The sequence below is a fragment of the Rhinolophus sinicus genome, chromosome X (assembly GCF_036562045.2).
Source record: "Rhinolophus sinicus isolate RSC01 chromosome X, ASM3656204v1, whole genome shotgun sequence".
Classification (NCBI taxonomy): domain Eukaryota; kingdom Metazoa; phylum Chordata; class Mammalia; order Chiroptera; family Rhinolophidae; genus Rhinolophus; species Rhinolophus sinicus.
Genome location: NC_133768.1, coordinates 30026691 through 30041457, shown reverse-complemented (window position 1 = coordinate 30041457; position 14767 = coordinate 30026691). Strand labels below are relative to the sequence as shown.

At 37.0% G+C, this 14767-nt stretch overlaps 1 protein-coding gene across 3 annotated transcripts in view; it reads right to left on the bottom strand.

Annotated features, from left to right (window-relative positions):
• The window catches only part of PRRG1 (proline rich and Gla domain 1), a 114492-nt gene that overhangs the window by 79100 nt on the left and 20625 nt on the right, over positions 1 to 14767 (bottom strand). The gene's annotated exons all lie outside the window — the stretch shown is intronic.

The window sequence follows — 14767 nt, the reverse complement described above, 5'->3', positions numbered from 1 at the left end:
CCAAAGAATTCACTTTTTTTGCCTTCTTTCTTTACTCCTTACCTACCACTTCCCCTCAAAGTAGCTAAGCCATTCCATGAGCATTACTTCAAACGAAAGATAAGCTTGGCTCAAAGAGAAAAAAAAAAAAGTTTTCCTAACTTTGTGTTCCAAGGTGCTTGGGGAGAAAACAAAAGGTCTTTTAGCAGAGACATTATGATGGAAGAAAATAATGAGAGCAAGGATCCCCCCTTCAATCCCATCCACTCCTTCCCTCTCTCAGGCTAGAAAGGCTCCCTGGGTTAAAGGGAGGAGAGAAGTCAGTGGGGCCTAGCATAGAAGGGCCAGAGCTGAAGGAACCAAACACATTCAAAACGATGGGCCATTTTTAGTGAGGGGCATTGCTCGAATGCCCAGAAATCCCTTAGAAGTGGATTTAGCATGAACAGCCCTTAAGAGCAAGCATATGGGCAGAACCTTTCCTGGTGGTGCGTGGTGAGGGCTCCTCATGGACAGCAGTCATCCCCGTGCTGATGACCTCCCTGCTACTACAAGGATGCCTATCCACGCCTCAGGCTTTATTCAGTCCCCATCCAATTTGCCCCAGGTAGGAAACCCTCTTTGCAGCTTCCTTGCACTGAAGAACAACAGGGCCCCAGACACTCCATGGGGCTGATGGTGATGAAGGCAAGCCCTGTACTTGGAATTAGCACGATGAGGGAGGATAGGTACTAGTAGCTACTAGCCTGATTTCTTACACCATAGATGAGTGCTGTATGTTTTTTGATCTTCATATAAATGGATTCAAAGTGCATACTCTTGGGGTTCGCTTCTGTCGCTCAACTTTGTTCGTGAACTTCATCTATATTGTCGCATGTGGATGTGGTGTATTCATTCTCACTGACTCTATATTAGATACATATCCCTATTTATTTATTCATTCCACCACTCATGGACATTTGGGTTGTTTCCAGGTTAGGGATAGTAAAACACATGCCAATTACATGGGTTTAAAACAGAGGCAGCATCTTCAGCTCAAGCTAACATAACCCATCAGTAAAACCTACTCACTCCTCCCAGCCTTTCAATAGTCACCACTACAAAATCTAATCATGTTTCTTCAAGTTGATGAACTTCCCAAGGACAGGCAATATCTCCATTCTTTGGATCTTTCATAGGATATACACTTAGTACGTATTCAAGGAATAGCTATTTTACATGTATAATCACTACTATCAAAGTGATCACTAATGACTTTTAACATAGAAATGCAAGTGGCATTCTAACATCTTGACTTATAAGGTCTTGGAATTTTTTAAAGCATCCTATTTTGGGTATCTCTCAGCATATGAAAAGTCCCTAAGATATTACCTAGGTAACAAAGAACCTAGCCTTCAAAACGTATCTTTCCTCGCGGTTAGCAAGGAGCTCAGCGGAAAGTGATGCAGAAGTAGGAGTAAAAGGAAGAGGTTAAGTGTTCGTAGGATATTTGAACACGGGGCCCTATCAACTCATAGCTGTACTATCATCAGGAGAGACTGAGAGCCGAGGCTTTTAGCATAACAGGCCAGGAGAATTAACACATTGTTTGTGGGAAACAAGTCAACTCGTCATATCGCCTCTAGTTGGAACCGGCAAAAATTTTGCAAAGTAAATAAATAGAGACCTCTTTTTAAACTAAAACACTGAAAGTTTCATAGAAAAATATCAAACAGATCGAAAGATATGAATATTTTACGGAAAGTCTAATTTTGGCGAGAAAATGTCAAAAAAGCCCCACGTTACGACGCGATTTGGGGGGAAAATGCCCGCTTACAAAGTGAAAACACAGTGCTTTGTTATCAGACTATGTATATTAATTCCTTTACACTTTGTAATTTTATGAGTTAGGTATAGGACTATTATTAGTGCTAGAGGCACAGATAAGGAATTTGATACAGAATAGTTAAGCAATTTGTCCAAGGTCCTACAGTTTGTAAAGTGGCAGAGCTAAGATTTTAACCCAGGCAATCTGGCTTGCATATTCTGACTTGGGGCGGGGGTGGGGGGGAGAGGGCTGTTCTTCTTCCAAATGTGGGAGAGTTCTAGAATTTAAACAAAAAATTAGATTGAGCTATCTGTGAGCATACGTAAGTATGGATTTTGAAGGCATTTTATATGTATAAATAAAGCTTTTCAGCCATTTAAAAGGATGAGAGGAGGATTATTATAAAGGAACAGGAGGAAACTTTTTGGAATGATATTATCTTGATCGTGATGACAATTTCATGGGTGTATACACACATAAAAACCTATCCAATTGTACACTTTAAATATGTGTATGCATGTCAATTGTATGTCGATTACACCTCAATAAAGCTATATGCAAAAAGGATGATAAAGATCTATAAATGAGCCAATCATAAAAAAAAGGATGCCGACAATGTAAGTGGAGAAAAAATTATGACAATATGCTTGATATAATTTGCTAAATACATATATACACACGTAAACACACAAATGTAATCTGTGGGTTTTTTGTTTTGTTTTAGCCTGTGGTAATACAAGGAGCTTTCACTGAGGTGTCTGTCAACAGGCCCAGCTGACATCTGGATAGCAAACTCATGAGAGACCTTGAGCCAAAAACACCCAGCTTAGCTGCTCCTGGATTGCTGACTCTCTGAAACTGTGTGAGATAATAAATGTTTATTATTTTAAGCTGCTTGGTTTGGGGTAATTTGTTATGTAGCACTTATTACTCTTTTATATGAAGTATTAAAATATAGCATATATACAGAAAAGTGGACAAATCCTAAGTATATACCTTACAGAATTTTCATAAAGTGGGCACACCCATGATCAGTAGCCAGATCAGGACACCAAACAGAACACTACCAGCACCCCGGAAGCCCCCCTTGTGGCCCCGTCCAGTTACTACCACTCAAAAAGGATAGCCAGTAGCTTGATTTCTTACATAATGGATGAATTTTATGTGATTTTGAACTTCACATAAGTGGAATCACAGTGTATACTCTTGGATCTAGCTTCTTTTGCTCAACATCATGTTTGTAAGATTCATCCATATTGTTGCATGTGGTTATAGTTCATTCTCACGGTCGATTCCACGTTAGGTATATATGCCTGTTAATGTATTCATTTTATCATTGATGGACATTGGGGTTGTTTCAAGTTTAAGTTTATTATAAACAGTGCTGTGAACATGCTTGTACATGTCTTTTTATGAAACTATGTACCTATTTCTGTTGTGTATGTGCCTAGAAGTGGAATTATTGGGTCATAGGCATGCCTATATTCAGCTCTACTCATTACTTGATAAACAGATTTCCAATGTGGTTGCACCACACACCATCTGAGCAGCAGTAGAGTGGAGTTCCAGTTGCTCCACATCCTTGCATTCTCTTGGTATTGTCTTCTTCATCTTTGCTATTCTGGTGGGTGGTAGTGGTATCACATTGTATATTTTCCTCATGAGTAATGACGTTGAACACCTTTTTGTATGTTAATCAGCCATTAGGACATCTTTTGTGAAGTGCCTGTTTCAAATATTTTGTTCACTTAAGAAAAGATTACTTGTAAGGTAAGTAAAATGCCGTGATAACTTTCTAAACTAATGGGTTCTCTGTGATACTGTGAAAGCAAGTGCCTTCGAGCAGCAGTCCACAGTCATCAAAAATAAAAAGATAGAACTAACAGCAGGAATATGGTTAGACGCCTCTTCTAAATCTAGAACTGCTTTGAGAAGATAAACAAGGAAAACAGGCAGAAGGAACCCGCATCGTAGGAATGAGACAAGAAGGGAGAGGCCATTATGAAGATGATGCATGTGGGTAGGATTTGCATCGTTTTGGTGAATGGTACGTACAAAACACACAGGATGTAGCTCAAGAATCATGTTAGCCATAATCACTGTCCAGAAAAGCTTTTCTGAGAAAAACAAGAACACAGATCAGATGGGCTTTAACCCTATTATATCGTGCTATATAAATCAGGGCAGTTCAGTGCCAGTAGGAATAACAGTAAATATTCTGCAAATGAAAAAGTATATCACTGATAAGTGTGGTCACATTACATCACACTTCTCAAGAGAGGAAAATCAGTAATTTATATATACCCTAGAATAGCCAATAAATATATACTCACCTTCCTTTAACCTCACAAGCCTACATTAAGCTTTATTTTTTTTACTTTTATGAGTTACCAGAATGTACTACAGCATTAGCTACTTATTTTTAGTTTACTGATTAAATTTTAATAAGACTCTTCAGATAGCAGAACAATCTGTTAAAGAAAGTTAATACTGCTGGACAAGATCAATGCATAATGGATACCATGTGTGAGTGAAAAAGTAGAAGAAAAAACAAATGTGGCTTTGGTTGTATTATCTTAGGTATACCATAGCACAGAATTTTAGCCCCAAATGTAACAACCTGGTATTTTAAACGTAATCATATAAGAAGCAAGTTCAGGTAGTATAATATTTTTAATTAAATGAAGTCCGATATACTGAATAACTTTAAGAGCTCAATGTTTACAAGTCTACCAGGAAAAAACAGGTTCTCACATTTTTAATACTCCCATTGCCCTACTGTACACGCACATCATAAAAAATGGCATTGAGAAATCATCACAAATAGTACATGGAACAAATCTGATACACCTCTCAGGCTTTAGAAGGAAGAGTTCTATGACATGTAATAATGTTGCATCAGTACCTAACAAAGCATATCACTGAGTGAACCTGTTTCAAGGATATTATATTAAAGCTACTAGGAGAACCAAAATGTAATGGTCTGACACAGACAATTAAAATATTAACCTCAATTCTAAAGAAGGTACATTTTGCAGGATGAAGTTCTTAAATAAACAAAATTTATATCTTCTAAAAAAACTATTTCTGTGTAAAGGTCCATTTCCTATAAGTATCACTCAAATTTTTTAAAGGAAATTTGTCTCAAGAACGAAATGCTAAGTGAAATAAGTCAGACTGAAAAAGTCGAGAACCACATGATTCCACTCATATGTGGGATATAAAACTGAAAGCAACAAATAAGATAAACAAGCAAAAATTCGTAGACACAGAGAATAGTTCAGTGGTGACCAGAGGGGAAGGGGGAAGGGGGAGGTACAAGAGGGTAAAGGGGATCAAATATATGGTGATTGAAGGAGAACTGACTCTGGGTGATGAACGCATGATGGGATTTATAGATGATGTATTACAGAACTGTACACTTGATTATATAATTTTACTAATCAATGTTACCCCAATAAATTAAAAATTATAAATAAAAAAATGCAAACACAAAAATGAACAAAGTTAAGGTGATAATGCTACACAGATCACATTGTATAAAAGCATCAGTATAGATTTGTTTGTAAGGTAAAATAAAAAGGCCCATGCAGAAACATGTTTTTTTCCTTTCCAAACTAATATCTTCTAAGAAGAGTCCAGACAAAAGTCATAAGGATGGATTCCTAGGAGAAGCTATTACACTGATGTTGTTGGGCAACACTGACCACATAGGTAAAAAAAAAAAATCTGAAAACAGAGAACGCTAGGCTTGCACTGTCTGTTGCTATTGTTTTTAAACTCTACTGATCAACATAACTGAACTGGAGAACTATGAATGCTCAGACAAAAAGCAGATGAGAAAGAAACCAAGGTCCTGGAGAGTCCAGAAACCAGAACATGAGTTTAATCACATTTGACTAGGAATCGCCCATCCCCAAAGGGAGATTTAATTTCATAATTATGTCCTATTTTGTTTAATGCTGGCAGGGATCATGTATATATTGCTTGATGCTATACCCTACTACTCATCACTATACTCGACACATTCTAGACATGCACAATTTCCTGAACAGAAATTTCTTGAATACTGTATTTTAACAAGTTGAGCTCATATGATATTCCATTTTTTTCAAACCTTTTTCATTAATACATTGTAATAATCTTCCTAGGAAATTGAATATTTCATAAACATTTTTCGATTGTTTTTTATTTTTACTTTTCAATTACAGTTGACATTCAATATTATTTTATATTAGTTTCAGGTGTACAGCATAGTGGTTAGACATTTATATAATTTACAAAGTGATACCCCTAATTAGTCTAATACCTACCTGACACTATACATAGTTATTACAGTATTATAAACATGATTCTTAATGGCTGAATTATATTCATATACCATAATTTAACTATTCTCTAAATATTCAATCATTCAAAAATAAACATTGTTACATCCATATAATAAAAAATATGTAGTCATTAAATCATAATTGGTATCATAATTTTATTTTTTTAGTGTCATAAATAATGTAGCAGTATATCTTTTTAAATATAAATTATTATTCTCATGTCTGATTATTTCCTTGGAACAGATAAATGGGAGGCATGAATTTAGACATCTAGAGATACAGCATTCTTATCCTTTGGGGAAAACAAGTATATATTACTGGGAAAATTAGAGGAGGTTAGCAGCTCTTCACACATGTGTAAATTAACTTAATCAGATTGCTTCTTAATACCTCGCTGAAATAGATGACAAAAACTGGAGTTTTCCTATGGTAAAGAAGGTATAGTTACATGAAGCAGAGTACAGCATTAGGAATAGAGACAGTGGAAATGTAATGGCTGTGTGTGATGTCAGAGGGCTAGTGGATGGGGGGAGGGGGGTTCACACAGTGTGAGGGATACAAATGATAAACGTCTAAGTATTACTTTGCTTTGTGCACCTGAAACTAATAATATATATATGTGTGTGTATATATATATATATGTGTGTGTGTGTGTGTGTGTATACACATATACATATATACACATATACACACACACACACACACACACACACACATATATATACATATAAAAGAAGAGAGGGTATGGCAGTGAAAGAGATGGATCATATAAGGTGGGTGGTGGGTGTGGGAGAATTGATCCTGACCAGGAACCAGGCTAGTCCTTCATTCTGTTACTTCATCAGCTGTGAGACATTTCTGAGACTGTTCCTTTCCTCTCCTACAAAAGGCTGAAAACAACAGGCTTGGACAAACATGAGAGTAAAGGGCCGAGATATAACTTGTGCACACCTTGAGGGATTCATTGGAGGGATTATCATACGCATATGATCACTTGTTGCTTTACCTCTCATGCTGTCTTATCTAAAATTTCAACTGTTATAGATTCTGGACATCACCATATTATACTTATAAGTAGGCCAATGACAACATAGCACAGAAGCAATGTACCCTACATTTGTAATAATATATTTAGAAACTGACCCACTAAAAAGGTTTCTTTCCTAAAACTGCTTAGATACAGTCGAAAACACACCAGGCCCAGTGCAATGCCTGTGCCAAAGGAAACTCACTGCACCCGCCTCATCCAAACAAATATCCTCATGGCCACTCTATAAACAAAACTTAAAAGATCTGACTCACTCTGCGGGCCCTGCTCCAAAAAAGAGAAGCAGCCCTGAAAGAAATGCTGATAAGCAACCCCATAGACCAAGAGAATTTAGAATATTATTCCATTCTAAATAATTAAGGGTGAGGGACTCTAGTTCATCTGGGGGAGCCTTGGCCCCCTAAGAATTACTACTCCCCAGAAGAACATTGTGGAAAGCTTGCCAAGTTGGTTTACCAAATCAGTATAGTTCTGGGATCAATCAGCCAAAACAAAAGAGGATGTTTATTGTGATATAGTGATAGCTAAAAAGTAACCTCAAAACCTTATACTGGAGGCCAACTGTCTGGGGACAAAACACTAAAGATTCTGCTACTTGGGTGGAAATAGTCCATTTTTCTGGACTATTGTCACTGCAGTACTCAATTTTCAAGTGGGTTCAAATTTCTGTATAAATCCTTTTTTCCCCCTAATACACAACTATTTATCAGAGTTGAGGTGAGAGAGAAGAGGGTACAGAAGATTTTATTCTATTACCCCAGCGCTGCATCAAGAGGGATCTTTACAGCATTTTACTTTATCTGCACATTAGGAACCCTGTGAGTTCAGTAAGGTGAATAATATACTTGTCAAAGCTTGGTTTGGTTACAGAGTGGCTACTTAGTAGAACCTGTAGCACATTCCAGGTCTAATTCTTACTCTAATGCTATCCCCACTAGAGTACGAACCAAGAATGTCCCACATTCTTAATTTCATATTTCCCACAGTGGATTTTCTAATATGAAAATGCCAGTTTTTGCAACTCGCAATTAAAAGCAATAAATACAACTGCATGCAAACTTGAATCAGAGGTCCTAAAACAAGGTTGAAATTCTAGGTTGTATTCTGGCCCCATTTATTTGCTTTTCCACTCCAACAAGAATCCTACAAATGAAGTCAAGCTAGCTCTCTACAAATGCTATATATTTTCCCAAGACTTTGTTCACACCATTTCCCTTAATTTAAATATGATGTCCTTTCCTTTTGGCTTCTTTGAATCCGAATGCCATTGTTAATGACGGTATAATCCCCTGCCTCCTTAGAAATATATCTCTATCAGCCCTGCAGGACATAATCTCTGGGTCCTTTGCATTTCTATAGCATTCAAATGTGTAGTACTCATTTGTCAAATATTACTCTCTCTTGTTTGCTTACCAATTTTCTAACTGAGTGTGTATTGTCTCTCTCTGACTGCAAGCTTCTTGAGCGATGAGGCCATCACTTGGCCTTTCTACACTGGATAGCATCCAGCACTCAGCTGACACAGAGAAAATACTCAATAACTGATGGCTCCGATACCAAGTTCCCTGAACAGCCTGAACAAACCAGCTGCCTACCTCACTGTCTTTCTTTCAATATAAACCAAACCAATCTTTTCATTTCCCATTTTACACTTTAACTTTCTTTTTTAACTTTAACTGTCCATAACACCAAACCAAATGACATGTTGTAACATTGGACTGACTACAGATTCTTGCATGACATGTATGGGGAATATTTTCTATTTGTCAAACTGATATATTCTGAAGGCAGACAACTTGGAACACGCATAAATGTTCATTGCTGCTTCATAATCCATTATATAAATGTTTATCATTTATTTAACAGTTTTTATTGGCATTCAATTTCTTTATTATAAATAATGTTGATAAATGTACCTACCTACATTTTAATGTACATCTCATTATTTTCTGATTAAATTTCTAGGGTGATTGATATATATTGCTAACTTGCCCTCTAGAAAGTTTGAAGCAATTTCATTTCACCACCAGTGTACAAAAGTGCTTGTCTACAGAGAGTGGTTGCCTTGGGTTGGTTTTAGGGGGTTTGACAGTGATAGAAGAAGAGAAGAAGAAAGTGAACCAGATTAGGAAGGGTTAGATCTTTTAAAAAGTGGACATTCCTGAAATCTATGTAACTTTACTGACAATTGTCACCCCAATAAACTTTAATAAAAAAAAGGGGACATAGACATTTTTATTATATTGGCCTCACTACTTTTTGGTATGCCTAATCTTTTAAAATTTAATAACAAACTTTTAAAGACTGCATATTCCCCATACTCATCAGCAAATATGAGCATTTTGTTTTTCAAATTTGTGAATTCAATAGATAGTTTACAATTCTTTGATCACAAGTCAGGTTGAATAGATAATATATGATGCATGGTATGAGCTCACTATATTCCTTCTCTTGTGAACCTACAGCTTTTGGTTAAAATATTGTGCTCTCTCCTCTTTATGGGTGTGTGCACTCTGTTTTTAACTGCATAAAGAACAGTTTTTCTTTCTACCGAAAAGCACTACCCTCTAAATAAGATCTTTATATGTGTGGCCCTTATTTGATCTCTTCCTTCTTATACAGTATGTAGCCCTCAAAGGAAGAAGTTTCTCCACTATCTAACTGGATATAAATTTCCTAAAAGCAATGAAAACATAGAGAGGCATACAGAAAAGTTCCTGCCTTTCCTAGAACAATTAAATGGAAGGCCTGTGGAGGAAAGCTTGATCTCTGAGGAATGGGATTTGTCTAATAGATATGAACTGCAGGGTGTCCCTGTTGCTGTGGTAAGCACAAGGGAATTTATGGCTAAAAACAAATGCTCTCTATTCAGATAAAGAAAGAGACATTAAAATTCACAACTATCTATCTATAGTCATGGGATGTAAAGTACAGCATAGGGAATATAGTCACTGGAATTGTAATAGCTATATACGATGTCAGAGGGGTAACAGACTCAGGGCGGGGGGTTATCGCTTTGTGAGGGGTATAAATGTCTAATCATTATCTTGTTTACTACACCTGAAACTAATATAATAAAAAAGGAAAAGAGAAGAAAATTCACAACTATCTAGAGAAAACAGGAAGGAGGTTCCTAAGAAAGCAATAGAGAATCAGAGCAGGGAGCAGCAGTAAAGATTAGAGGGTCCTAAGGGTCCCCAGCCGCCCTCAGCTTCAATCCAATCAGCTTAAAGAAGAGGATACCCAGGAACTCTTTGTTGATAAGGAAATTAAATAAACTCACACTACAAATACAGAGACCCATCATGTGCTGTAGCACCTCTCTCTAGCAAATGCAATTCACAAAAGGAGGGAGGAATTGCATGCTGAAGGACATCTAGAAATCACAGAACCCTAGGAAGCAGAAAGATGATTCATGGAGTCCATCACTTACAGAGTTAAATTGTTTCCATACTGCAGGGGCCAAGTTCCTGGAACCACATTCTCTTGTACTACCGCTGATTTCTATCTGACCATATCCTACATCTTAAAAATGGCCAAAGTAAGTTTAATCTGAAACCATGAGCCAGACCACACTTTTAAAATAGATACAAAGAATCTGAAGAAATAGCAAAGAAACGTATTTTTGTCCTTGAGACTTAAGATGGTAAGCCTATTGCTAAAATATGTTCAATGTGGGACATAATTAATTGGACATGTGCTAGGACATTTTTGAGGGAGACCTCAATCATGAACATGACATTGTAGACTACCTACATAAAGGCCATCCACAATACCTTTGCTTCCTGCCTTTTTGTAGTAGAAGGGCTGGAAAAGTTCTCAGACTCCCTTGCAACTACGGGTGGCCATGTGACCCAGTTCTAGCCAATGTGTGATGTAAGGGGAAAGTCTTTATCAAGGACACACTTCTGGTAAACCCTTCCGCCATTTTCCCTCTTTCTTCCTGTGTGGAATACAGATGCAAGGTGTGCAGTATGGCCATCATACCCTCATGAGAAAGAGAACCACATGCTAAGCTTGGTCAATTGGAAAAACTGAAAAATATGTGTCCTTGAAGACATCCACCCTGAATTGCCTACCTCCAAACTAACTTTATGAGATAACTACATACTTGTCTAAGCCTCTATTAATTGTATTTCCCATTACTTGCAGCCAAACTCATTCCTAATAAGGTACCAGGAATAGACAGACAAATAATACCATTTCCCCGAAAATAAGACCTAGCCAGACAATCAGCTCTAATGCGTATTTTGGAGCAAAAATTAATATAAGACCCAGTCTTATACCATATCACATCATATCATATCATATCATATCATATCATACCATACCATACTATACCATATTATATTATATAAGACCTGGTTTTATATCATAGTAAAACAAGACCAGATCTTATACTAATTTTTGCTCCAAAAGACGCATTACAGTTGACTGTCCGGCTAGGTCTTATTTTCAGGGAAACACGGTAATTGAGCTCTCAACTGTGGTAAAAAGAGGCAGATACACATAAAAATGCAGTAAAAATGTCACAGATGCTATAAAAGAAGTAAAGGATACATTAAAGGAAGAGTGGTTAGGTGAGTTGCACCCAGAAAAGATATGAAGTCTTCCTAGACAAGGCAACACTTGAGAGTCTAGAAATATGAAGACGTGTTTGCCACGAGCAGTAGGGAAAGAATATCCTGCCTTGCCCTCTGTCCAACATGGCTATCTCTATTCCCATGCTAAAACAAGAAACCTAGGGCATGGCAATACGATGTAATTCCCATCCTTCCAACAAAAATGTATAAGGATTAACCACAGCCAAGCATTGCGCCAGGATTCAATGATTACTCAAATGACATAAAACCTCCCCTCATGTTGCTTACATTATAATGGAAACTTTCAAGGCTATCTCAATAAAACAAGTAGTCACAACTCAGTGGCTGCATAACCGTATCTTAGATATGCTGCTGTATTTGGCCTCTCAGAAGTCTGATTTTCCAAGTCTTCCAAACTAAAACCTACTCTTGTTCCATATCCCGTAGGAATTGTCTCCCTTCTAGAGTAAAGGGAAAGACATCATGTTGTCATTTGTGATCCTTAAAAATCTCAGTGCAATTACAAACCTGGCAAAGGTCCCAGGAGATCAAATAGTTCTATTTTGTAACTCACAGCTTCAAAGCCTCCAGGGACAATCAGGATCCAAGTACTTAAGAAAATTACCTCACCATCTAATCAGCAGCTTGAAACTGCTTCTGAAAGGTCTAGCTGCAGCTTTAGCTACCAAGAAAGTCAATCTTAGGGAAGGCCCCTCCCATATACCAACTTAGTTACTAATTTGAAGAGAAAATTCTGTTTGAAAAAAGATTTCACTCAATTTCACGTAGGATTTTAACACCGCATGTCGCTTACTCTGAAACAGACTTCCTCTATGTCCTTTTTATAACACAGACACTGAGAAACATGAAAAAAATACCTTGAAAATACAGTTCCTAAGCTCCCATTCAATTGAAGCATTCATCTACCTCAGAGATATGAGAGTAATGAATGTGGTCTGGTATAGAACCAAAAGGAATGCAAATGGGTGCTCAGAAGAATCATACAAATTTGTTAAATTATAAATGAATCTTTCAGAATCATCTGGAAAAAAACTGAATCCTGCTGGCAACATGCATGAATATCCATAAAAACATTCTTTAGCCTTACTTTACCTTGTTATTCTGGTCCATGATTGTTTTCACATTTTTAGTGTGCAATCATGCAATTAAGGCCTCAACAAAGCAGCTTCAGGGCACTGGATTTCAACCCAGGTTACCTGAGTAAGAAAGAGGGGACATACAGGGGGATTTGCAGCTATGAGTCACTTGAGCTAACAGCAAGAAGTCCTAAGCCGGTCCACAGCACTAAGTAAATGCAGACCTAGAACAGAGAACTGAAGGAAGTTTCTGAATTATGATGCTGAATACTTGGATTACTCTCAGCAAAACAATTCCACACTATATCGCCTTTATAATAATCACACTGACAAGTCAGTACCAAATCTTTAACTTCAGGGATAGACCAGCATGGCTGCTGTGATCTCATTCCCATTTGATAGTGACTAGCACCTACACTACAGCCTGTGATTTACTGTGATGATATCAAGACCCCATGTAACCTCTTAGATGTGAATTAACAAGAGGGTGATGAACCAAAAGTATTGTGAGTTGTATTTAGATGAATTTTACACTTTGTGTGTAGACATACTCTCCAGAACACTTTAACCTTGATATTAGGGGAACTTTCTTTGCTATTCTATAGCCTAAATTCCTTGATGATTTCTATAAACCTCCTAATTACTATATATATACTTAAGGTGTTCAAGTTAATAATCTCATTTACTTTGGCTATTGTATGAGGTAGAAAATACAAAATGAACTTTAACTACCTAGCTCACTATTCCCTACGTCCTTCAACAAATGAATTGGACAGAAGTAGGAAATAACCATTACAGGGATTCCCCCCAAACAATTCATTTATACAGCACTATATAAAAAGTATATATGGGCAAATTAAGCTTTTATTTAAAATGGCTTAAAATGTATTAGCTGTGTATCTATTTGGTTGGTGCAAAAGTAATTGCAGTTTAAAAGGTTAAAAATTGCAAAACCACAATAACTTTAGCACCAGCCTAATACATGAGTACAAGAAGAAAAATACACAAACATTTTTCTTTAATCATCTTATTTCTGAGATAATCAAAATGTTCACTATTAGCTAATTTATTAATAGTGAGTAATTTATTATGGTGAATCCATAATTAATAGTTTCAAATATTTACTAAATACCTATGACAGGCATTGTACTAAGTAAAGCAGAATCTAGCATCTGGCTCAAAACAGTCATAACTAGGTTTTAAAAAAATCTCCAGGCTTTGTGAAAAGTTATTCTATCTTTAACACAACTTGGTGTGGTGGGATCATATAGGCTGCCCATAGCCCCCAAAGGATTCTGCTTATCACTAACATGTCCCCCTCCTCTATTCCCATTTGTATGGAAAACAAGAGGCCAGGACATCACAAGATTCTATCTTATTAACATTCACTAAAAACACATGGTGTTGATTTCTAAAAGGTTACTCAGTAATTTTATTTTTGATTTAATGGAAATATTCCTCAAACCTTTCTATTTCTGGGTATGATAAACACAGAACCTATAGGACCTTCTCCCTCCTCTGCACACATACACACAGAAAACAACTATAAAATCTGAGTATAATAGAAAGAGAAATTAAATTAAGGTACTGGGCAGTAAACAAAAGCATACAGACTCTCAGAGGGAACTCAAAATTGGTAGAAGGAATAGAGACAGGGAGCTACACAGATAAGTTTTCATGACCATGGCTTTAACCCTGGGGCTAAGTGCAGCATTTGTGGTGAACAACAGCTAGTGGAGAGGGGGCCCACATGGGGAAAAAAAACACATTATTCTGGCCTAGGGAACCAAAAAATGGAGTTGGTGAAATGCTGAAGGAAGAGGGGGAATCACAGAAGGAAGACAGCTGGAGAGAGAATTCCCAAACTCTGTCTACCCACATCTCTATGTGAACCCTGAACCACGATGGTAAAGAATAAATGA